Source organism: Mesoplodon mirus (assembly GCF_964341445.2).
Source record: "Mesoplodon mirus genome assembly, chromosome: 10".
Taxonomy (NCBI): Eukaryota; Metazoa; Chordata; class Mammalia; order Artiodactyla; family Ziphiidae; genus Mesoplodon; species Mesoplodon mirus.
The window spans coordinates 103,681,288-103,706,109 of record NC_138986.1 but is presented as its reverse complement, the minus strand read 5'-3'; positions in this window follow the sequence as shown (position 1 = coordinate 103,706,109).

The following is a 24,822-nucleotide window of genomic DNA, read 5'->3' as shown; positions in this document are numbered from 1 at the left end:
CAGTGGATCCAAGCCGAGGGGGATCCTCTTGTGACTTCGAGATTCCTGAGGGAGGAATGAAAGGCTCAGGGTGGGTTCATCAGTCCTCTGTCCACAAATATTTACTGAGTGTGTGACACGTGTCAGGTGCAGTGAATACACACAGTTGAGAGTGTGGTTCCCAGTGTATACTCCAGGATTTAATTCCAATCAGTACTTACTCTGTCACTGTCTTGTTGGTAATGTAGGCCTTGGTGGTGACTGTGAGTATGTGGGAAGAGTGAGTGATGTGTATCAGTTAAGTCTGTGGTAAGTGTGGGGTTAGCATGGGGAGCACGGTGCAGATGTGTCTTATCTGTGTCTGTGGCCTTTGTGTGCATGGGTTCTGTTCACAAGTCTGCAATTCTGGGACATGTAACTTTTCCTCATTACATGGTGGGGCTTGTATTTATGGTGTGTGTTCATTCATTCATTCACCAAGATTCAGTAAGCAGCTACTCCTGTGTATCTGGCACTCTTCCATTGTTCTAGTCTCTGGTAATGCTGCACATTCTAGTAGTGGAAGACACAGACTAAACAAAAATACAATAAATATATAATACCTGAGCTGCTGGTAAGTATATAAGGGTTGCCAAACTAAGCAAAGAAAAATACAGGGCACCCAGTTAAATTTCAGTTTCAGATAAACCCAGAATAATTTTTTAGTGTAAGTATTCCCATGCAGTATTTGGTCTTACTTACTTTTAGTGTAAGTATGGCCCGTACAATATTTGGGACATACAGATACTGAAAAATTACTTGTTGTTTATCTGGAATTCAAATTGAACTGGATAGCCCATATTTTATCTGGCCACCCTGACATGGGTTACTGAGACTGTGGTTTACTGTGGTTTGTACAAAGCGGGTCTGGCATTACTCAAGAATGTGTTATAAGTGTGGTGTGTATGACACGTGACTGGTTCTTATAGAGGTATTTAGAGATGGCTGAAGTTAGCTGTGTTTGTGCGAGAGTTGAGGAGATACATGTATATATAGTGTGTGTGTGTGTGTGTGTGTGTCCTATATATATAGTGTGTGTGTCTATATACATATCTCATCTCCAGCGTTTGGTGTTGGAGGACAGGATTGTGGTACAGATGGGTTGTATGAGAACGTAGTATAGGAGGGATGCGTGTATATACCTCCATGTGCTGTGTGTGGTTTACTAAGGAAGTTATATGTGGGGTGAGTGATATTTTTGCTGTATCAGAGTGTACATGGGTGTATGAGTTACTGTCTCATAAAACACCCCTAACAAGAATTCTGTATTCACTCTTACGTACACCGAGTGTCACCCACGTCCAGGCAGGGTGACAAGAACTTTACCACGCAGACTTTATATCTGATAAGCACTCTACCCCCATTCATCCTGCTCATCTCTGCACTATGACACACACACACGCACAGACACAGTCACACACACACACACAGAAACATAGAGAAAAATATTCAGAATGGTTAGGGGCAGTCATTGCCTTCCCCAGCCTGTCCCAGCCACTGCCTGAAAATCTGCCTGCTGTCTAGACCTCCATTGCCAGGGCCCACCCTACAGTCTCCAGTGTCCTGGGCCTGGTAGGAGCTACTGGGCTCTAATCTGGGGCAGAGGCCTCTAGCTGGAACTCTGAGGTGAGCACTCCCGCCCAGGGCATGCTACTCACCTACATTTAATGCATGCAGGCACCCCGTGGCCCGTGGCTCTCAGAGCTCCCCGCAGGACCATGAGGACCTTTCTCACCCCCGCCCACGTGGTCTCAGTCTCTGGAAAACCCTTCCCTTCCCTTGATCTCCTTTGGGCAATTCTTCCTGTTGAAGGAATAAAACCTCCTTGCTTTCAATATGACATCATCTCTAGACAAATACTCTTCTTTCGAACTGCAATCCACTTGTCAAGATACTTTTCAACATGGCCTTCAACTCATGGGGCTTCTCTTTCCACTTTAGTAAAAGAGGCCAAGCAACTCATGGGTCTCTCTCAGCATCCTTGCATCCTTCACATCCCCCACTTCATGACCCCAGGGAAAGATCCAAGAGCATAAGGGAGAAATCGGGGACTGAGAAAAGCTGCACCTCTAGGTCTCTGCAAGCAGGATGCAGCCTGCTGTGAGATCGACAAAGCTCTAGGCCCGCCAGCCCCAGGAGAGAGTCGCCAGACCAGCGGAGCTGACCTCCCATCTCCCAGGGGCATCTGGCCGTTCTCTGCCGTCTCACACCACAGGGACGCTCCAGATGGATACGGCAGCATCAGTGAGACGAGGTCTCTCGCTACCTGCTTCACAGGTGACACGTTCTCAGTCCCCCCCATCCTAGAGAAGGTTTAGTTTGGCAGAAACCCATGTGCCCCAGACAAGTTGCCCCCCACATACCTCCTCCGTTCTCGGCAGTTTCCTGGGACTCTTCATTTTCCAGATGTTTCCTCTTTTGTCGCCGTTTCATGGTACCAACTAGAAGTCTCCCTTAGAAGATGCCTCAAGAGATGTCCAACTCCTCCTCTTCCCTACAGGTTGGCCCTTCTTGGCTCTTGGGCAATCCGTTGAAATGATTCAATACAAACAAAAATAGTCAAGTCTCCTAAATGGCTGAAAAACTTGTACCACTTAGTGAACCAGCAGTACTGCCTAGTGCTCACCAGGGCTGTTATGTTTGCAAGGTTGCCAGGTGCACAGTGGAATACTGTGACCTCAGTGATGACATCAGAGCATTCGGTGGACCTAGGTTGAGCACAGTGTCTGCAGTAGCACAGGCCCCATTTTCAAGAACAATTCCTTTTTACCAGCCGAACCTTTCCCGTGAAAAGGAAAGGTTCATACCATATCTATTATAAATTGTATCATACCATGTCTATTATAAAATTCACATTTTGATTGGAGATCTTTTAATGTCTTTTCTAGAGAGATTTAATATGAATATTTTAAATGGTCTCCAGTTTCCCTGTGGATTATTGACATTTTAAACTCTGCACTTCAATTTTCCCTCAATACGTGTAATTTTGTCACGGCTATTTCTGTACTTAAAGATGAGGAACTATATAAATGATTTCTTCATTTTTGCCCCATCTCTTTCCAAGGTACTGCATTTGATTGTGTCTTGCGACTGAGTGAAAAATGCTAGTCCTTGAGTCAGGACATTGGGCCCTTTACCAAGTAACTCAACTTATCTGGGCTTCAGCTTCTGTATGTGCGATCAAGAGGCTTGGACTAGCTGACTTTCAAATGCTGTGTTTCTTTGATTCACTCTCACTTACTGATCTGCTCCTTAAGAAGAGGGTCTGTTCTCATAAAGTAACAACAGTCTTTTCCTAACCTTGGGTTGGGCGGACTTTAACTGTTCGTACTCAGTTTGTTAGTTATATTGCCTTCTACATATGCTTAGCTCTAAATAATTTATATGGTTCTTGTGACAATTTTTAGATCTTTTTTTCTTATTTTCTTTTACAGTTTCTAATTTGTTATCGCCAGTGTAGAGGAGCCTGATTGAGTTTTAAAATTTCTTGATCTTGTATGTGTGTGCCTTGATGGACCCTTATTAGTTCCTGCTACTTTATCTGTGGGTTCTTTTGGGTCTCCTAGATAAATGAGCATATTAAATGTAAATAATGTGTTCTTTGGATAAAGTTTATTTTCTTGCAACTATATATATACAAGCAATATGTTGAATTGATTTAAATATTTAAATACTTACATACCTGTTATCACAATCTAACATTCTTTATCTTATTTTCTTTCAATCAATATTATGTTTTCAAGATTTATCCATGTGAATCCATATAGATCTAGGTCTTTGATTTTTGACTGTTTGATATTATTTGATCACATGCATATAGCATCATTTATTTTCCATTCAAGCATTATTGGACAATTGGATTGTTTCCCTCCCTTCTCTAGAACAAACAACATTTCCTAGAATATCCCTGAAGATGTCTGACAGTCGAGAAGGGCCAGGCTGCCCGAAGGATTGCTACTTGCTTTTAGCCACCTTCCAACAGGCCGTCTCCAGCCAGCAATTTGAAGCACCGCTGAAATGAGAACTGCCCCAAATGTGAAGATCTTACGAGCTTCCTAGAAGGTGGGAGGTTAATGATAGGCATCCTGCTGGGATCCCAGGGGAGTCTGAGCTGGCCTGAAGCTCATCTTCCTCCTCCACCTCTCAAGAGAAATGTGGAGGAAAGAAGACTTCAAAAACTGTGAGCAGGCAGATGGAGAGATATTGGGGGCCGAAGCTGTAACTGAGGTCTTGGAGTGGGCTGTGAGCACGCAGAGCCTCTAGAGAGCCAGGCTCTGCCTTCTGAGGACTTCTCCCCTAAGGCTGCTCATAATTCACGTGATACCAGCCATATAGAGCCGACTTGGCCCACACTGTCACAGAAAGCCTTATCAGAATCTCTTCTTCTTCATACACTCTTGTGTCTGTTACTTGGTTATTGCCTTTGGTACTCCACTGATGTGAACCACAGTCGCCAGGGGATGGAGGACACTAGTGACCCATCTTGCTCTGTGGCCTCAGTCCACAGCTTGAGGGTAAGGGAAGAGGCCAAATGAAGGTCTAGAAGGAAAGATGGAGTTTGAAGAGAAGACCTGAGTTAAGGGTGTCTTCTCAAGTCCTGATGACTGAAAGGTAGCTCCAGTACCTGAAGTCCTGCTTGTTCTCAAGGCTGACCGCGGGGCTGGGTGCACTCAGTGAAGGAACCGTATACACTTAGTATTTCCTTGCTTGCTCACACTTGCCCTCCTCTGATACACCCTCTGCAAGACTGATCTTCCCCTGAAACAACTTTCCACCTGCCACTGTCATCTCATGAACATTTGCTTCCCCTTCCTAGTGTCCCCCTAGAATGCCATTGCAGCCAATTCATAATTTGATAATCATGCTGCTTACCATATTCTCAGCAACTTCTGATAAATTTTATTCACTTTATTCCATAGTCTTCACCCATCAATAATCTTCCTTAACTTCCTAGCTGCAGGTTAACCCATTTGGAATCACTTCTTTTTCTTTCTCTTCTTTGGCAAATCCTTTCTATCTTTTAAGGTCTTTTTCTTGTCTCTCTACCATCCTGCCTTCCTGAACTTCTTTTTTTCCGTTTATGTAACCTTTCAATCTCCTTCCCCAATTTCCTCATAAACATTGAGAGTTTATTCCTCACACGTTAGACAGTGGTTTATGAATGGCCAGGCATAAGGGACTCAGAATGAATTGGCAACCCCGAGGTACCTGTCTTGCTGGGGAGCCACAGGTGAAGGGCTGTCTGCTGGACATATGTTTGCATGGAGTCAGGCTGAGTGGCCTCAGGGTGTTTGCTCTGCACTTGTGTGTGTTTCTCTCTAGTTGATTTCCTTGTCCAGCCACCTGTGACCTCCCTCCATCCAGCCCAGGGAATCCTTCTCATCACAGGGGTAGGATGTTTGTCTCATTTTCCATCACATCCTTTCCCCAAAGTTTGGTTGTGAGTTGTTCCCATTCCAAAGACCTTTCCTCTTTGAAGAGAAAAGAGAAAATCTTGTCTCTCCTTTTCTCTCACTTCACTTCTGCTCTATTATCTCCTCCGTCCAGAATGGCCCACTGACTCACATGGGTGTACATCCAAAGATGGCAAGAACTGCCAGCAATTCTGAGATAATAATACGGATGGATCAGGAAAACTTGAAAACCTTTATCCCGCCACATTAAAAAAAATTGCACTTCCAGTGTATTCAGAGTCTCAGTGTAGAAACACAAATGATAGAGAAATTGAATGACACTCAAGTTTTTCTTTCCTCCTTTCCTGATTTATTCTAGTCCTCCAAGTTAACATGATGAACTCTTTGTTGTGTAAAGTTTCAGACATTTTCTACCCATGCACACTTTTCTTCTTTTCACATAAGAGTGTGAACTAGGTCACTTTCAACATGCTGTGATTCTGTGATTCCCTGTCTCCCACCGAGTCATCCAAGGATAAAGTCATCTGTTTCATGGAGAAATATTTCCATAGCTAATAGCCAATGTCTGTGGAGTGCTTACTCTGTGTCGGTTTCTTGTAACTACTTTACAGATCATTTGTACAAAGTACCCGTGGACCAGGTACAGTTATGACCCCCAAGTGACAGATAAGTGCAGATAAGTACAAATAAATACAGAGGCTAAGCGACTTGCCCAAGACACTGGAGCAAATCAAAATCCATGCCTCTGTAATCATTTTGCTCTATGGCCTCTGTCTGGGAGGCTTGATGATTTGGCAACTAAAACCTTAAATATCATGTTCCATTTTTATATCTGTGACACACGCGTGGGGCTGTGATACGGGGTAACTAACCTGACTACATTTGAAAACCCTTATGCACCTGGATGAAAGTAAGCCAGGGACTGCAAGCTATAGATTTAAGGTTTCCTACCAACTTTTAAAAATAGCTTCTTGAGTGCAATTTATGTAATGTCAAGTCTAGGATGTAGTCCAAATAGTAACAGAAAAACGGAGATATGTAGAAAAATACTTAAAGTTGACAAGTATTGGGAGTGTAGTATTTTTGTGGCCAGCGTGTAGACCACAGGAAAACTTGCTGTTTCCATCCCAAAGGGAAGAGCCCTACGTTGCAACTGCCAAGGTCCCTGGGGCAGCAAGTGTGCTCACTGCTTAGTAAAGAAGCATCCTCAGTTTGATAGAATCATATGGGAGCCTTACATTTGGTTAGCAGTTCTACATTCTTGATGTAATAATATTTTCAGGGTGTGGGAGGGTATCAAGCTCTGAAAATACCCTTGGAGAGATCTGCTTATTAAGTTTGGCTTTTTCAATCTCCCTACTACTTCTTGACTAAACACCAGGCGGTTTCCTTCACTTTTCAGAACCATGTTGTTTTTCCCTTGTCTAATGAGCTTTGAAATACTTTTGGATGAGCTATTAAGTTTGGGAGAAAAGAAACATCTCTTTAAAATAAGGAAGATAATAACAATGACAAGTAGAAAAAGCTCTAAAACAGAGAATATCCTCCATTCTAGCCAATGACTGGGAGTGGAAGGTGCGTGCTCGCTGTCCAGGACGTAGAAATAAAAGCTGAGGAGGCGCTGAGGCGTCTCCTGGATCTCTATGAGCCTCCATCATTTCTGAAGGGTAGGGTTGACGGATAAAATATAGGCTGTTTAGATAAATATGAATGTCAGAAAAACAACAAGTATATTTTTAAGATAAGTATGCCCCAAATAGTTCATAGGATCTACTTATACTAAAAATAATGACTTATTATTCATGTGAAGTTCAAGTTTAACTGGGTATCCTGTACTTTTATTTACTAAATCTGACAGCCCTACTGATGATCCACAATGGAGGCAGTTGAGGAGCGGTACATGCTGGCTCTCGGACAGTCAGAAATGGCTTCAGCAGATCCAGGTACAGTATGAAATTCTTTTTGGATGTAGCTCAGAAGCCATGGCCAGCCCTTGACTGCAAGTACTGCCTCGGGTTTCCCTGAGGTGGGGTAAACCTTCCTCTTAATGGCCTTTTGGTAAGTCTGGAAGACCATATCCAAGGGGAGCCCCAAAGTCAGTTTCATCCTCACAACCATGTTTCCAATTCCTGGAATTGGCTGCATGTGACTCACAAGAGCTGAGGAGGTTTGTGGAAATTGGGAGTGTCATAGCTTGAACCCTTTGTAGGTAAAGTTTTGCTGTTGTGAGAGTTTTAACAGGAGCAATGTGAAAGACTCCAGGTCCCCAGGTAGATAGAAATAATCCTGTTCTACCTGTGTGTATGTGACAAGTCTCTAATAGTTCAGAGAGCAAGTATCTGGTCTTAGAAAGACTGATCCAAGCTTGGATGTTTCTGGCGACAAGGCAAGGTCCTGAGTTTCAAGTTCACCTTTTATGGTTGAGGAGACAATAAGGTGGTCAGAAGGGAAATCATGGAGGAGACGTTGGCTTCATCCATTGTGCAGGCTTGTATATGTGGTTCTATGTAGATTGTGTTTCAAAGGTGGAGCTTGTTTACAACTATGAACATTCTCCGATGTGCTTTTTGGACCTTCATTCCCAGAGCGTGAGCAGTGCCGAGGCTCTAGAAATGCCATGGATATTCTGAGCTGTCAGTGGCATTTCCCACGTACTGTTCCCCTGGTGCCGCTCCTTGAAATGTCCAAAGGGATTATCATCTGTCGTGTGGCGGGTCCTAGCATTGTGAAATGAAGCTGCTGCACCTGGCTCAGAGGACTTCGGATGTGGTGGGAGGAGTAGTAGTACTACGACTATAAATTGTATCACAGCATATCTATTCCATCTGGAGAGTGGGGTTGGGGGGTTATGAAGGGGGGCTTTTATTGTACTTTTATACATTGTACCCTTGAAACTAATTCAATTTTTTTAAATTAATGAATTTATTTTGGGCTGCATTGGGTCTTTGTTGCTGCTAGCGGGCGTTCTCTAGTTGCAGTGCGCCGGGGCTCCTCTTGGCTGTGGTGCACGGGCTTCTCATTGCAGTGGCTTCTCTTGTTGTGGAGCATGGGCTCTAGGCACGCAGGCTTCCGTAGTCGTGGCACGTGGGCTCGGTTGATGTGGCACACAGGCTCTAGAGCGCAGGCTCAGTAGTTGTGGCGCGTGGGCTTAGTTACTCCGTGGCACGTGGGATCTTCCCAGGCCAGGGCTCGAACCCATGTCCCCTGCATTCGCAGGCATATTCTTAACTACTGCTCCACCAGGGAAGCCCAATAATTCAGTTTTTTATAAAGAGAAGTTTCCTAATATTATTCCAAAATTTTAAAAATATGTAGTTGGATAACACTATGAAAAATTAACTGATATATTCTTTTATTATTTCTCTTTGCTCCCTGGATTTTTTTTCCTCATCCAGTCAGCTAGGCACTGTGAGCTCACTGCATTAGGAAGGTAAAGACTCAGCAGAAATGAGGGAGAAAAAAAGAAAATTCTCAGCTTTGGAATGTTCACAACGGAGGCCACAGTAAAACAGGTGAGAATTCTGTGAACAAAAAATAAATGTCGTCTCAAATGCAAAAAAGTATTCTCTGCACTGGGAGGCAGGAGAGGGAGGGTAGGAAGGACTGAAGGAGAGAGATCAGTGTGGCCAGGGACATGGAAACTGTGCTTGAGGACGATAGGCCCAGGAAGAGAATCAGAATCTGGAGAAGGTTGAGCCTGCACGTGATCATTGCATCCAGACAGCACCCTCATCTCAGACGTTGTGAAATTCAGAGAGAGAGTGGGAGTACATCAGGAGGGCCACGCGCAGAGTCTGTGTGGCAGGGGTTGTGGCCGTTCCCTATTTGTGAGGAGTCCCCAGCAATGTGCAGGCCTCTTCTGGAAAATGCTGGCGGACGTCTCTAGTGCTTATGTGAAAGCTTGTTCACAAACCTTGAAAGATACAGATGTAGCTGACAGATAGATGCATAGATAGAAAAATGTCATTAAATCAAAGCTCCAGGAAAGGTTTGGAAAATGCCCTTTATTGCATAGGATGCTTCTATTGTCATATGATGTTACACTGAGTGCCGGTCCCTTCATCCTCCTTCAGACCACGGCATTCTGTCTGCTACTCTCCCGAGGGTCCTTTCTTCTCCCTGGAAGGGATAAAGCAAATGAGGTAGAACAGGAAGAGACAAGAAGCACTCCAAGCTCTGCTGGTCAGGGTTACCCTCCAGCATTGCCTTAATGCTCAGAGCCACACACACCACAGTGAGCTTGGCTCCAGATCAACTACCACGCCACGAAGGTTCTGGAACATTTCCATATCTCGGGGGACCTCATTTCCACGTGACTCTCTTTCCTATTCCCCTTTGTCACAGAAGGCTAGGTCCAGTGGTCAGGGTGAGATCTCGGCTCAGGCCCAAGGCTCTCAGACCTCAAAGTTCTGGTCCTGCAAGGGCCCCTGTCCTCTCTTGAGACCACTCCTGGCTCTCTCTGCCGAGAAGGAGCTGCTGGCAGTACGTCCTCTAAGAGTTGAGGTCCATCGTGCAGACCCTGAGAAAACTCCTAGGAAAAGGCTCCACCTTCTTGTTTACGTCAACAGAGGTCAATGCCTTTGTTAGTGCTGGGTGTGTCCCATTTGATGCAACTGCAGAGCCATTAGGTCAACCAGCACATGTGTGCGGCCCCTTCCCTTAGACTCCTCTGGGCCCTCGTGACATAGGCTCAGAAGACTGCCAGCCTCAAGCCTTACCTCTTCCAAGGGACGGCCACACCGTCTTCCAGGATCTTCTGTCCCATGAATCTCAGTTGCTGTTTGGAACTCAAAGGAGAGAAAAGACCCTGCCTGCGGGGTCTCTTTGGGCTGGGGCCTTCCCCCGTGGGCTGCTCTCCCTCATTCTCCTTTTCTTCTTGCTTCTCTTCATCCTCCTCCTCCTCCTCCTCCTCCTCCTCGTTCTCCTCCTCCTCCTCCTCGTCCTCCTCCTCATGCATGCTCTCGGATTCCACATTGCCCATCCACTGGGCCATGTTGAGATGAAAGACACGGCAGCTGAAGCCCTGCAGGACACTGAACTTCACGTGCTGCTGGAGGATCTCCAAGGTGGGGAAGACCCGGCAGCAGGCCATGCACCTGAAGCCGGTCTCCATGGTCACCATCCAGTCCGCTGTCTTGGCGCTGGGTCTCTCCTCGACGGCAGGTGGCCCTGATGGGCTGCCTGGCTCTGCCCTTTCCTCATACTCTTTCTCCTCCCCAGTGGGCTCACTGTCAGACAGGAGGCTTTCGGTGGACACATTAGAAGAGGGGTCAGTGGCTACTGCACACACATCCTCAGGAAGGGTCACTTCTTCTATCGTCAGCTGCTTTTCAGGCAACTCCAAGGGTTTCTTTGTCTTCCAGGAGACAGCGACACCCTTGTTCACTTGTACCTGCATGTAGTATATTTTCATGCCCCTTTCCTCTTTGTCTGGGTGCAGATAGTTCTTACAGGGTGAAGAGGGTGAGGAGGAGACACAGTGTGATGGGGAAGCGGTCTCTCCTTCTTCCTGATCCTGGGCTAGGGGTGGTCTAGGCTGGGCAGTGTCTCGATGAAATCTCCGGATTCCTGAAAAAGGAAATGAAAATCATAATAACATGCATGGGCCATGCCGGAAGCTGAGGGAGCAGGTGTGGTAGACGAGAGAGGGACATTGGCATGACATAGCTATGTCGTGAGCTTGGTGTCTATTGGCCGTAGGACGGAGTGGTGTATCTGGTGTCATCTGTGGGCTTTTCATGTGCGTGGGGGGGGATACTGGAGCGGTGTCTGTATACAGGGGTGTGGAGTATGGTGGTGAGGGCTGTAGTATGTGAGGGATGCGGCTGGATGCGTGTACGACGAGGAGTGTGAGTTTGGGAATATCGGTGGTGCATTCCTTGTGGAATGGGGCTGTGGTGCAGGAGAGTACTGTGGAGCACGTGCTTGGGGTTGATGTGCACTGAGAAGGGCTGTGCCTGGAGGGCGCGTGTATGTGTGAGCTGTGTGGACCTGAGCTGGATGGTCCTGCTCTCAGGCTGGAGGTGTATAATGCAGAACTCTGTCCTTCTCTGGAAGCAAAGGCAAAGACAAAGCCTACATTTTCCTCTGAAGATGCTTAATCTGGTCCCTCTTCCCTCCACCTCAAGCCCAGACCTTTCCGGCCCCTGCTTCTTGACTTCCCCACCATGGTAGTAGCAGTATTCACACACACACTCCCAGACTCAGCTGGCATCCATGCCCTCGTAACAGCTCAGCCATCCTGCCCAGGCTCCTCCACAGAGCCCTCATCACCTCTGATGACCCTGGATTTCCTCTCAGCCTCCCTGGGATCTGTGTGCCTCCTGCCTCACAGCCAAGCACCCCCTCACCTGAGGAGCCCCGCGCCCTTACCAGCGTAGCTGAGCTTGTGCAGAGTAGAAGTACAGAAGAAGTCTTTAGAGGCAGAGGAGACCTCCCCTGCCCCTGGGCTGCAGCCTTGGGCCACCACAGTGGATCCAAGGCGAGGGGGATCCTCTCGTGACTTCGAGATTCCTGAGGGAGGAATGAAAGGCTCAGGGTGGGTTCATCAGTCCTCTGTCCACAAATATTTACTGAGTGTGTGACACGTGTCAGGTGCAGTGAATACACACAGTTGAGAGTGTGGTTCCCAGTGGATCCTCCAGGATTTAATTCCAATCAATACTTATTCTCTCACTGTCTAGTTGGTAATGAAGGCCTCGGTGGTGACTGTGAGTGTGTGGGAAGAGTGAGTGATGTGTATCAGTTAAGTCTGTGGTAAGTGTGGGGTTGGCATGGGGAGCACAGTGCAGACGTGTCTATCTGTGTCTGTGGCCTTTGTGTGCATGGTTTCTGTTCACAAGTCAGGAATTCTGGGACATGTAACTTTTCCTCATTACATGGTGTGGCTTGTATTTATGGTGCGTGTTCATTCATTCATTCACCAAGATTCAGTAAGCAGCTACTCCTGTGTATCCGGCACTCTTGCATTGTTGTAGTCTTTGGTAACGCTGCACATTCTAGTAGGGGAAGACACACACTAAACAAAACTACAATAAATATATAATACATCAGCTGGTGGTAAGTATATAAGGGTTGCCAGACTTAGCGAACAAGAATACAAGGCACCCAGTTAAATTTCAGTTTCAGATAAACCCAGAATAATTTTTAGTGTAAGTATTCCCATGCAGTATTTGTTCTTACTTAGTTTTAGTGTAAGTATGACCCATACAATATGTGGGACATACGGATACTGAAAAATTACTTGTTGTTTATCTGGAATTCAAATTGAACTGGATAGCCCATATTTTCTCTGGCAATCCTGACATGGGTTACTGAGACTGTGGTTTACTGTGGTTTGTACAAAGCGGGTCTGGCATTACTCAAGAATGTGTTACAAGTGTGGTGTGTATGACACGTGACTGGATCTTACAGTGGTATTTAGCGATGGCTGAAGTTAGCTGTGTTTGTGCAAGAGTTGAGGAGATACATGTATATATAGTGTGTGTGTGTGTGTGTGTGTGTCCTATATATATAGTGTGTGTGTCTATATACATATCTCATCTCCAGCGTTTGGTGTTGGAGGAGAGGATTGTGATACAGGTGGGTTGTATGAGAACGTAGTACAGGAGGGATCCGTGTATATACCTCCATGTGCTGTGTGTGGTTTACTAAGGAAGTTATATGTGGGGTGTGTGATATTTTTGCTGCATCAGAGTGTACATGGGTGTATGAGTTACTGTCTCATAAAACACCCCTAACAACAATTCTGTATACACTCTTACGTACACCGAGTGTCAGCCAGGTCCAGGCAGGGTGACAAGAACTTTACCATGCAGACTTTATATCTGGTAAGCACTCTAACCCCATTCATCTCGCTCTTCTCTGCACTACCACACACACACACACAGACACACACACACACACAAACACACAGGAACATAGAGCAAAATATTCTGAATGGTCAGGTGCAGTCATTGCCTTCCCCAGCCTGTCTCAGCCACTGCCTGGAAATCTGCCTGCTGTGTAGAGCTCCATTCCCAGGGTCCATCCTACAGTCTCCAGGGCCCTGGGCCTGGTAGGAGCTACTGGGCTCTAATCTGGGGCAGAGGGCTCTACCTGGAGCTCTGGGGTGACCACCCCTCTCCCAGGGCAAGCTACTCGCCTACGTTTAATGCACACAGGCACCACGTGGCCCGTGGCTCTCAGCTCCCCACAGGACCCTGAGGACATTTCTCACCCCCGCTCACGCGGTCTCAGTCTCTGGAAAACCCTTCCCTTCCCTTGATCTCCTTTGGGAAATTCTTCCTGTTGAAGGAATAAATCCTCCTTGCTTTCAATATGACACCATCCCTAGACAAACAATCTTCTTTCAAAGTACATTCCACTTGTCAAGATATTTTTCAACAGGGCCTTCAACTCATGGGGCTTCTCTTTCCACTTTGGTAAAAGAGGCCAAGCAACTCATGGGTCTCTCTCAGCATCCTTGCATCCTTCACATCCCCCACCTCATGACCCCAGGGAAAGATCCAAGAGAATAAGAGAGAAATCGGGGACTGAGAAAAGCTGCACCTCTAGGTCTGTGCAAGCAGGATGCAGCCTGCTGTGAGTCCGACAAAGCTCCAGGCCTGGCTGCCCCAGGAGAGAGTCCTCAGACCAGCGGAGCTGACCTCCCATCTCCCAGGGGGCATCTGGCCGTTCTGTGCCGTCTTACACCACAGGGGCCCTCCAGATAGATACGGCAGCATCAGTGAGACAAGGTCTCTCGCTCCCTGCTTCACAGGTGACACGTTCTCAGTCCCCCGCTTCCTAGAGAAGGTTCAGTTTGGCAGAAACCCATGTGCCCCAGACAAGTTGCCCCCCACATACCTCCTCCGTTCTCGGCAGGTTCCTGGGACTCTTCATTTTCCAGATGTTTCCTCTTTTGTCGCCGTTCCATCGTACCAACTAGAAGTCTCCCTTAGAAGATGCCTCAAGAGATGTCCAACTCCTCCTCTTCCCTACAGGTTGGCCCTTCTTGGCTCTTGGGCAATCCATTGAAATGATTCAATACAAACAAAAATAGTCAAGTCTCCTAAATGGCTGAAAAACTTGTACCACTTAGTGAACCAGCAGTACTGCCTAGTGATCACCAGGGCTGTTATGTTTGCAAGGTTGCCAGGCACACAGTGGAATTCTGTGACCTCAGTGCTGACATCAGAGCATTCGGTGGACCTAGGTTGAGCACAGTGTCTGCAGTAGCACAGGCCCCATTTTCAAGAACAATTCCTTTTTCCCAGCCGAACCTTTCCCGTGAAAGGGAAAGGTTCATACCTTATCTATTATAAATTGTATCATACCATGTCTATTATAAAATTCACATTTTGATTGGAGATCTTTTAATGTCTTTTCTAGAGAGATTTAATATGAATATTTTAAATGGTCTCCAGTTTCCCTGTGGATTATTGACATTTTAAACTCTGCACTTCAATTTTCCCTCAATACGTGTAATTTTGTCACGGCTATTTCTGTACTTAAAGATGAGGAACTATATACTTGATTTCTTCATTTTTTCCCCATCTCTTTCCAAGGTACTGCATTTGATTGTGTCTTGCGACTGAGTGAAAAATGCTAGTCCTTGAGTCAGGACATTGGGCCCTTTACCAAGTAACTCAACCTATCTGGGCTTCAGCTTCTGTATGTGCGATCAAGAGGCTTGGACTAGCTGACTTTTCAAATGCTGTGTTTCTTTGATTCACTCTCACTTACTGATCTGCTCCGTAAGAAGAGGGTCTGTTCTCATAAAGTAACAACAGTCTTTTCCTAACCTTGGGTTGGGCGGAGTTTAACTGTTCGTACTCAGTTTGTTAGTTATATTGCCTTCTATGTATGCTTAGCTCTAAATAATTTATATGGCTCTTGTGACTATTTTTAGATCTTCTTTTTTTCTTATTTTCTTTTACAGTTTCTAATTTGTTATCGCCAGTGTAGAGGAGCCTGATTGAGTTTTAAAATTTCTTGATCTTGTATGTGTGTGCCTTGTTGAACCGTCTTATTAGTTCCTGCTAGTTTATCTGTGGGTTCTTTTGGGTCTCCTAAATAAATGAGCATATTAAATGTAAATAATGTGTTCTTTGGATAAAGTTTATTTTCTTGCATCTCTCTATATAGAAGCAATATGTTGAATTGATTTAAATATTTAAATACTTACATACCTGTTCTCACAATCTAACATTCTTTATCTTATTTTCTTTCAATCAATATTATGTTTTCAAGATTTATCCACGTGAATCCATATAGATCTAGGTCTTTGATTTTTGACTGTTTGATATTATTTGATCACATGCATATAGCATCATTTATTTTCCATTCAAGCATTATTGGACAATTGGATTGTTTCCCTCCCTTCTCTAGAACAAACAATATTTCCTAGAATATCCCTGAAGATGTCTGACAGTCGAGAAGGGCCAGGCTGCCCGAAGGATTGCTACTTGCTTTTAGCCACCTTCCAACAGGCCGTCTCCAGCCAGCAATTTGAAGCACAGCTGAAATGAGAACTGCCCCAAATGTGAAGATCTTAGGAGCTTCCTAGAAGGTGGGAGGTTAATGATAGGCATCCTGCTGGGATCCCAGGGGAGTCTGAGCTGGCCTGAAGCTCATCTTCCTCCTCCACCTCTCAAGAGAAATGTGGAGGAAAGGAGACTTCAAAAACTGTGAGCAGGCAGAGGGAGAGATATTGGGGGCCGAAGCTGTAACTGAGGTCTTGGAGTGGGCTGTGAGCACGCAGAGCCTCTAGAGAGCCAGGCTCTGCCTTCTGAGGACTTCTCCCCTAAGGCTGCTCATAATTCACGTGATACCAGCCATATAGAGCCGACTTGGCCCACACTGTCACAGAAAGCCTTATCAGAATCTCTTCTTCTTCATACACTCTTGTGTCTGTTACTTGGTTATTGCCTTTGGTACTCCACTGATGTGAACCAGAGTCGCCGGGGGATGGAGGACACTAGTGACCCATCTTGCTCTGTGGCCTCAGTCCACAGCTTGAGGGTAAGGGAAGAGGCCAAATGAAGGTTAAGAAGGAAAGATGGAGTTTGAAGAGAAGACCTGAGTTAAGGGTGACTTCTCAAGTCCTGTTGACTGAAATGTAGCTCCAGTACCTGAAGTCCTGCTTGTTCTCAAGGCTGACCGCGGGGCTGGGTGCACTCAGTGAAGGAACCGTATACACTTAGTATTTCCTTGCTTGCTCACACTTGCCCTCCTCTGATACACCCTCTGCAAGACTGATCTTCCCCTGAAACAACTTTCCACCTGCCACTGTCATCTCATGAACATTTGCTTCCCCTTCCTAGTGTCCCCCTAGAATGCCATTGCAGCCAATTCATAATTTGATAATCATGCTGCTTACCATATTCTCAGCAACTTCTGATAAATTTTATTCACTTTATTCCATAGTCTTCACCCATCAATAATCTTCCTTAACTTCCTAGCTGCAGGTTAACCCATTCGGAATCATTTCTTTTTCTTTCTCTTCTTTGCCAAATCCTTTCTATATTTTAAGGTCTTTTTCTTGTCTCTCTACCATCTTGCCTTCGTGAACTCTTTTTTTTTTTTCGTTTATGTAACCTTTCAATCTCCTTCCCCAATTTCCTCATAAACATTGAGAGTTTATTCCTCACACGTTAGACAGCGGTTTATGAATGGCCAGGCATAACGGACTCAGAATGAGTTGGCAACACCGAGGTACCTGTCTTGCTGGGGAGCCACAGGTGAAGGGCTGTTTGCTGGACATATGTTTGCATGGAGTCAGGCTGAGTGGCCTCAGGGTGTTTGCTCTGCACTTGTGTGTGTTTCTCTCTAGTTGGTTTCCTTGTCCAGCCACCTGTGACCTCCCTCCATCCAGCCCAGGGAATCCTTCTCATCACAGGGGTAGGATGTTTGTCTCATTTTCCATCACATCCTTTCCCCAAAGTTTGGTTGTGAGTTGTTCCCATTCCAAAGACCTTTCCTCTTTGAAGAGAAAAGAGAAAATCTTTTCTCTCCTTTCCTCTCACTTCACTTCTGCTCTATTATCTCCTCCGTCCAGAATGGCTCACTGACTCACATGGGTGTAGATCCGAAGATGGCAAGAACTGCCAGCAATTCTGAGATAATAATACAGATGGATCAGGAAAACTTGAAAACCTTTATCCCGCCACATTAAAAAAAAATTGCACTTCCAGTGTATTCAGAGTCTCAGTGTAGAAACACAAATGATAGAGAAATTGAATGACACTCAAGTTTTTCTTTCCACCTTTCCTGATTTATTCTAATCCTCCATGCTAACATGATGAACTATTTGTTAGGTAAAGTTTCAGACATTTTCTACCCATGCACACTTTTCTTCTTTTCACATAAGAGTGTGAACTAGGTCACTTTCAACATGCTGTGATTCTGTGATTCACTGTCTCCCACCGTGTCATGCACTGATAAAGTCATCTGTTTCACGGAGAACTATTTCCAATAGCTAATAGCCAATGTCTGTGGAGTGCTTACTCTGTGTCGGTTTCTTGTTACTACCTTACAGATCATTGGTACAACGTACCCATGGACCAGGTACAATTATGACCCCCAAGAGACAGATAAGTGCAGATAAGTACAAATAAATACAGAGGCCAAGTGACTTGCCCAAGACACTGGAGCAAATCAAAATCCATGCCTCTGTAATCATTTTGCTCTATTGCCTCTGTCTGGGAGGCTTGATGATTTGGCAACTAAAACCTTAAATAGCATGTTCCATTTTTATACCTGTGACACAAGCGTGGGGCTGTGATATGGGGTAACTAACCTGACTACTTTTGAAAACCCTTATGCACCTGGATGAAAGTAAGCCAGGGACTGCAAGCTATAGATTTAAGGTTTCCTACCAACTTTTAAAAATAGCTTCTTGAATGCAATTTACGTAGTGTCAAGTCTAGGATGTAGTCCAAATAGTAACAGAAAAATGGAGATATGTAGAAAAATACTTAAAGTTGACAAGTATTGGGAGTGTAGTATTTTGGGGGCCAGTGTGTAGACCACAGGAAAACTTGCTGTTTCCATCCCAAAGGGAAGAGCCCTACCTTGCAACTGCCAAGGTCCCTGGGGCAGCAAGTTTGCTCACTGCTTAGTAAAGAAGCATCCTCAGTTTGATAGAATCATATGGGAGCCTTACATTTGGTTAGCAGTTCTACATTCTTGATGTAAAAATATTTTCAGGGTGTGGGAGGGTATCAAGCTCTGAAAATACCCTTGGAGAGATTTGCTTATTAAGTTTGGCTTTTTCAATCTCCCTACTACTTCTTGACTAAACACCAGACGGTTTCCTTCACTTTTCAGAACCATGTTGTTTTTCCCTTGTCTAATGAACTTTGAAATACTTTTGGATGAGCTATTAAGTTTGGGAGAAAATAAACATCTCTTTAAAATAAGGAAGATAATAACAATGACAAGTAGAAAAAGCTCTAAAACAGAGAATATCCTCCATTCTAGCCAATGACTGGGAGTGGAAGGTGCGTGCTCGCTGTCCAGGACATAGAAATAAAAGCTGAGGAGGCGCTGAGGCGTCTCCTGGATCTCTATGAGCCTCCTTCATTTCTGAAGGGTAGGGTTGACAGATAAAATATAGGCTGTTTAGATAAATATGAATGTCAGAAAAACAACAAGTATATTTTTAAGATAAGTATGCCCCAAATAGTTCATAGGATCTACTTATACTAAAAATAATGACTTATTATTCATGTGAAGTTCAAGTTTAACTGGGTATCCTGTACTTTTATTTACTAAATCTGACAGCCCTACTGATGATCCACAATGGAGGCAGTTGAGGAGCGGTACATGCTGGCTCTCGGACAGTCAGAAATGGCTTCAGCAGATCCAGGTACAGTATGAAATTCTTTTTGGATGTAGCTCAGAAGCCATGGCCAGCCCTTGACTGCAAGTACTGCCTCGGGTTTCCCTGAGGTGGGGTAAACCTTCCTCTTAATGGCCTTTTGGTAAGTCTGGAAGACCATATCCAAGGGGAGCCCCAAAGTCAGTTTCATCCTCACAACCATGTTTCCAATTCCTGGAATTGGCTGCATGTGACTCACAAGAGCTGAGGAGGTTTGTGGAAATTGGGAGTGTCATAGCTTGAACCCTTTGTAGGTAAAGTTTTGCTGTTGTGAGAGTTTTAACAGGAGCAATGTGAAAGACTCCAGGTCCCCAGGTAGATAGAAATAATCCTGTTCTACTTCTGTGTATGTGACAAGTCTCTAATAGTTCAGAGAGCAAGTATCTGGTCTTAGAAAGACTGATCCAAGCTTGGATGTTTCTGGCGACAAGGCAAGGTCCTGAGTTTCAAGTTCACCTTTTATGGTTGAGGAGACAATAAGGTGGTCAGAAGGGAAATCATGGAGGAGACGTTGGCTTCATCCATCGTGCAGGCTTGTATATGTGGTTCTATGTAGATTGTGTTTCAAAGGTGGAGCTTGTTTACAACTATGAACATTCTCCGATGTGCTTTTTGGACTTTCATTCCCAGAGCGAGAGCAGTGCCGAGGCTCTAGAAATGCCATGGATATTCTGAGCTGTCAGTGGCATTTCCCAGGTACTGTTCCCCTGGTGCCGCTCTTAGAAATGTCCGAAGGGATTATCATCTGTCTTGTGGCGGGTCCTAGCATTGTGAAAGGAAGCTGCTGCACCTGGCTCAGAGGACTTCGGATGTGGTGGGAGGAGTAGTAGTACTACGACTATAAATTGTATCACAGCATATCAATTCCATCTTGAGAGTGGGGTTGGGGGGTTATGAAGGGGGGCTTTTATTGTACTTTTTTACATTGTACCCTTGAAACTAATTCAATTTTTTAAAATTAATTAATTTATTTTGGGCTGCATTGGGTCTTTGTTGCTGCTAGCGGGCGTTCTCTAGTTGCAGTGCGCCGGGGCTCCTCTTGGCTGCGGTGCACGGGCTTCTCATTGCAGTGGCTTCTCTTGTTGCGGAGCATGGGCTCTAGGCACGCAGGCTTCCGTAATCGTGGCACGTGGGCTCGGTTGATGTGGCACACGGGCTCTAGAGCGCAGGCTCAGTAGTTGTGGCGCGCGGGCTTAGTTACTCCGTGGCACGTGGGATCTTCCCAGGCCAGGGCTCGAACCCATGTCCCCTGCATTCGCAGGCATATTCTTAACTACCGCTCCACCAGGGAAGCCCAATAATTCAGTTTTTTATAAAGAGAAGTTTCCTAATATTATTCCAAAATTTTAAAAATATGTAGTTGGATAACACTATGAAAAATTAACTGATATATTCTTTTATTATTTCTCTTTGCTCCCTGGATTTTTTTTCCTCATCCAGTCAGCTAGGCACTGTGAGCTCACTGCATTAGGAAGGTAAAGACTCAGCAGAAATGAGGGAGAAAAAAAGAAAATTCTCAGCTTTGGAATGTTCACAACGGAGGCCACAGTAGAAGAGGTGAGAATTCTGTGAACAAAAAATAAATGTCGTCTCAAATGCAAAAATGTATTCTCTGCACTGGGAGGCAGGAGAGGGAGGGAGGGAAGGACTGAAGGAGAGAGATCAGTGTGGCCAGGGACATGGAAACTGTGCTTGAGGACGATAGGCCCAGGAAGAGAATCAGAATCTGGAGAAGGTTCAGCCTGCACGTGATCATTGCCTCCAGCCAGCACCCTCATCTCAGACGTTGGGAAATTCAGAGAGAGAGTGGGAGTACGTCAGGAGGGCCACGCGCAGAGTCTGTGTGGCAGGGGTTGTGGCCGTTCCCTATTTGTGAGGAGTCCCCAGCAATTTGCAGGCCTCTTCTGGAAAATGCTGGCGGACGTCTCTAGTGCTTATGTGAAAGCTTGTTCACAAACCTTGAAAGATACAGATGTAGCTGACAGATAGATGCATAGATAGAAAAATGTCATTAAATCAAAGCTCCAGGAAAGGTTTGGAAAATGCCCTTTATTGCATAGGACGCTTCTATTGTCATATGATGTTAGACTGAGTGCCGGTCCCTTCATCCTCCTTCAGACCACGGCATTCTGTCTGCTACTCTCCCGAGGGTCCTTTCTTCTCCCTGGAAGGGATAAAGCAAATGAGGTAGAACAGGAAGAGACAAGAAGCACTCCAAGCTCTGCTGGTCAGGGTTACCCTCCAGCATTGCCTTAATGCTCAGAGCCACACACACCACAGTGAGCTTGGCTCCAGATCAACTACCACGCCACGAATGTTCTGGAACATTTCCATATCTCGGGGGACCTCATTTCCACGTGACTCTCTTTCCTATTCCCCTTTGTCACAGAAGGCTAGGTCCAGTGGTCAGGGTGAGATCTCGGCTCAGGCCCAAGGCTCTCAGACCTCAAAGTTCTGGTCCTGCAAGGGCCCCTGTCCTCTCTTGAGACCACTCCTGGCTCTCTCTGCCGAGAAGGAGCTGCTGGCAGTACGTCCTCTAAGAGTTGAGGTCCATCGTGCAGACCCTGAGAAAACTCCTAGGAAAAGGCTCCACCTTCTTGTTTACGTCAACAGAGGTCAATGCCTTTGTTAGTGCTGGGTGTGTCCCATTTGATGCAACTGCAGAGCCATTAGGTCAACCAGCACATGTGTGCGGCCCCTTCCCTTAGACTCCTCTGGGCCCTCGTGACATAGGCTCAGAAGACTGCCAGCCTCAAGCCTTACCTCTTCCAAGGGACGGCCACACCGTCTTCCAGGATCTTCTGTCCCATGAATCTCAGTTGCTGTTTGGAACTCAAAGGAGAGAAAAGACCCTGCCTGCGGGGTCTCTTTGGGCTGGGGCCTTCCCCCGTGGGCTGCTCTCCCTCATTCTCCTTTTCTTCTTGCTTCTCTTCATCCTCCTCCTCCTCCTCCTCCTCCTCCTCGTTCTCCTCCTCCTCCTCCTCGTCCTCCTCCTCATGCATGCTCTCGGATTCCACATTGCCCATCCACTGGGCCATGTTGAGATGAAAGACACGGCAGCTGAAGCCCTGCAGGACACTGAACTTCACGTGCTGCTGGAGGATCTCCAAGGTGGGGAAGACCCGGCAGAAGGCCATGCACCTGAAGCCGGTCTCCATGGTCACCATCCAGTCCGCTGTCTTGGCGCTGGGTCTCTCCTCGACGGCAGGTGGCCCTGATGGGCTGCCTGGCTCTGCCCTTTCCTCATACTCTTTCTCCTCCCCAGTGGGCTCACTGTCAGACAGGAGGCTTTCGGTGGACACATTAGAAGAGGGGTCAGTGGCTACTGCACACACATCCTCAGGAAGGGTCACTTCTTCTATCGTCAGCTGCTTTTCAGGCAACTCCAAGGGTTTCTTTGTCTTCCAGGAGACAGCGACACCCTTGTTCACTTGTACCTGCATGTAGTATATTTTCATGCCCCTTTCCTCTTTGTCTGGGTGCAGATAGTTCTTACAGGGTGAAGAGGGTGAGGAGGAGACACAGTGTGATGGGGAAGCGGTCTCTCCTTCTTCCTGATCCTGGGCTAGGGGTGGTCTAGGCTGGGCAGTGTCTCGATGAAATCTCCGGATTCCTGAAAAAGGAAATGAAAATCATAATAACATGCATGGGCCATGCCGGAAGCTGAGGGAGCAGGTGTGGTAGACGAGAGAGGGACATTGGCATGACATAGCTATGTCGTGAGCTTGGTGTCTATTGGCCGTAGGACGGAGTGGTGTATCTGGTGTCATCTGTGGGCTTTTCATGTGCGTGGGGGGGGATACTGGAGCGGTGTCTGTATACAGGGGTGTGGAGTATGGTGGTGAGGGCTGTAGTATGTGAGGGATGCGGCTGGATGCGTGTACGACGAGGAGTGTGAGTTTGGGAATATCGGTGGTGCATTCCTTGTGGAATGGGGCTGTGGTGCAGGAGAGTACTGTGGAGCACGTGCTTGGGGTTGATGTGCACTGAGAAGGGCTGTGCCTGGAGGGCGCGTGTATGTGTGAGCTGTGTGGACCTGAGCTGGATGGTCCTGCTCTCAGGCTGGAGGTGTATAATGCAGAACTCTGTCCTTCTCTGGAAGCAAAGGCAAAGACAAAGCCTACATTTTCCTCTGAAGATGCTTAATCTGGTCCCTCTTCCCTCCACCTCAAGCCCAGACCTTTCCGGCCCCTGCTTCTTGACTTCCCCACCATGGTAGTAGCAGTATTCACACACACACTCCCAGACTCAGCTGGCATCCATGCCCTCGTAACAGCTCAGCCATCCTGCCCAGGCTCCTCCACAGAGCCCTCATCACCTCTGATGACCCTGGATTTCCTCTCAGCCTCCCTGGGATCTGTGTGCCTCCTGCCTCACAGCCAAGCACCCCCTCACCTGAGGAGCCCCGCGCCCTTACCAGCGTAGCTGAGCTTGTGCAGAGTAGAAGTACAGAATAAGTCTTTAGAGGCAGAGGAGACCTCCCCTGCCCCTGGGCTGCAGCCTTGGGCCACCACAGTGGATCCAAGGCGAGGGGGATCCTCTCGTGACTTCGAGATTCCTGAGGGAGGAATGAAAGGCTCAGGGTGGGTTCATCAGTCCTCTGTCCACAAATATTTACTGAGTGTGTGACACGTGTCAGGTGCAGTGAATACACACAGTTGAGAGTGTGGTTCCCAGTGGATCCTCCAGGATTTAATTCCAATCAATACTTATTCTCTCACTGTCTAGTTGGTAATGAAGGCCTCGGTGGTGACTGTGAGTGTGTGGGAAGAGTGAGTGATGTGTATCAGTTAAGTCTGTGGTAAGTGTGGGGTTGGCATGGGGAGCACAGTGCAGACGTGTCTATCTGTGTCTGTGGCCTTTGTGTGCATGGTTTCTGTTCACAAGTCAGGAATTCTGGGACATGTAACTTTTCCTCATTACATGGTGTGGCTTGTATTTATGGTGCGTGTTCATTCATTCATTCACCAAGATTCAGTAAGCAGCTACTCCTGTGTATCCGGCACTCTTGCATTGTTGTAGTCTTTGGTAACGCTGCACATTCTAGTAGGGGAAGACACACACTAAACAAAACTACAATAAATATATAATACATCAGCTGGTGGTAAGTATATAAGGGTTGCCAGACTTAGCGAACAAGAATACAAGGCACCCAGTTAAATTTCAGTTTCAGATAAACCCAGAATAATTTTTAGTGTAAGTATTCCCATGCAGTATTTGTTCTTACTTAGTTTTAGTGTAAGTATGACCCATACAATATGTGGGACATACGGATACTGAAAAATTACTTGTTGTTTATCTGGAATTCAAATTGAACTGGATAGCCCATATTTTCTCTGGCAATCCTGACATGGGTTACTGAGACTGTGGTTTACTGTGGTTTGTACAAAGCGGGTCTGGCATTACTCAAGAATGTGTTACAAGTGTGGTGTGTATGACACGTGACTGGATCTTACAGTGGTATTTAGCGATGGCTGAAGTTAGCTGTGTTTGTGCAAGAGTTGAGGAGATACATGTATATATAGT